Raw genomic sequence first — 1,818 nt, forward strand, 5'->3', positions numbered from 1 at the left:
AGGGGAGAATCTTTTTCTGTCAATGTGGATTTCTTAATGGAAATTCACTTATATGAGGGCTTATCAGTTTGTAGTACATTATCTCACTCTAGTTAAGACCAAGCTTCACTGAATGCCTTCCCACCCCAGATGCATGTAACTTGCTTCTTAGTAATGCAATTCTTTTAAATAAATATCTTCTCTCTTTTCATTTTAAATAAGCCTTGCCATCTGTTCTGTCCTTTAGTTACGAAGTCCAAAGAGCATAACTGACTATGGTGCCATTTACAAACAGCAGCCAGAGAGATGACTTAGTGCATGACAAGCCTTTGTCCTTCATTCTACACAGTCAGTGTTTGTTTTCCTTTCTTCATGCTTCAAATAAAATGGGAGGCATTATTCTGTTCTGACATACTGAAATCTTTCCCAGCAGAAAGGGAACACAAGGAGGTGGGGAATGATCAATGGAAAGACTTAACCAAGGCTTATCTGCAGAAATGTGACGCACCAGAAGTGCATCGTGTAGAGAGGCTGGTAACCCTAACTCTATCAGGCAAATGCAATACAGACCGCCTTGTAGCCAAGACCCTTGCATTTGCCCTCCAAGAGGGATAAGGGATCTTTCTAAAGAAACAAATAATTAAAGCTTGCATCTATCCTGTCTACATATTTGGATAGGTTATGCTTCCCAGGAGCATAGCAAAAATTACCTCAGCTTTAGAAAGGCATCACAGCACTGGATAGGGGAGTGGTATAATAACTCTGGTGAAAATGTCGGTTACATTTAATACAATTCAGGGTTTATCGAACCTTTTTCTTGAACAAATAACATTGCAAGTCACTTAGCTGAATATATTCCTAATAAAAATAAAAACTGCTGATTGGTGAAAAACAGAAACAGGAAACCCTTATACTAAGAATTCATAAACAACTAAAGTCACTATCAGGAAAGTAATGATATTTTACAAATCCAGAGTACCCAAGCCTTCAGTTTTGACTGCTTTGGTCAGATGGTGTTCCTAGGTTATGAGCGGGCACTGCCTTGAGAGGTTTCTCTCTCTGTCTCTCTGTCTCTGTCTCTGTCTCTTTCTTTCTCTCTCTCCCTTCCTCCCTCTCTCCCTCTCCCCTCTACATTCCACAGCTGTCAAACAGTGGACTTAGCTGTCTGCAATACTATACCCTGACCAAGGCCAGGCTACTCGGAGCCCCCTCGTCTATAATTCAGGATCAGACATAATTAGGGTGGTGAGTTTTGTAGAATTAAGAACGTAGAATACCAAAGCGCTCTCAGGCATTGCTGTCCGTAGATATGTCTATTGTGTTGTAGTCCTTTCCAGAGCTAAAATCAATTCTAATAGTTTGATTTTTGCTTTGTTTTTGTTTTTTTATTTAATTTTTAAAAATTTATTTTTAAATTACCATTGACATACACTATTATATTAGTTTCAGGTGTATAAAACAATATAGCAATTAGGCATTTATACATTTCACAAAGTGATAACCCCAGTAAGTTTATCACCCATCTGACACTGTACATAGCTATTAGAATATAAATGACTATAATCCCTATGCTGCACTTTACATCCCCATGACTGTTCTTTTTTTTCAATTATAGTTGACATTCAATATTTTGTATTAGTTTCAGGTGTACAGCGTAGTAGTTAGACATTTATAGGTTTTGTGAAGTGTGATCCCCCAATATGTTGAGTACCCACCTGACACTATACATAGTTTTTACAATATTATTGACTATATTCCCCATACTGTATTTTACATCACCATAACTATTTTGTAACTACCAATTTATGCTTCTTAATTTCTTCACCTTTCTCTCCCAGC

Source organism: Hipposideros armiger, unplaced genomic scaffold (genome assembly GCF_001890085.2).
Source record: "Hipposideros armiger isolate ML-2016 unplaced genomic scaffold, ASM189008v1 scaffold_451, whole genome shotgun sequence".
In the NCBI taxonomy this organism is placed as follows: domain Eukaryota; kingdom Metazoa; phylum Chordata; class Mammalia; order Chiroptera; family Hipposideridae; genus Hipposideros; species Hipposideros armiger.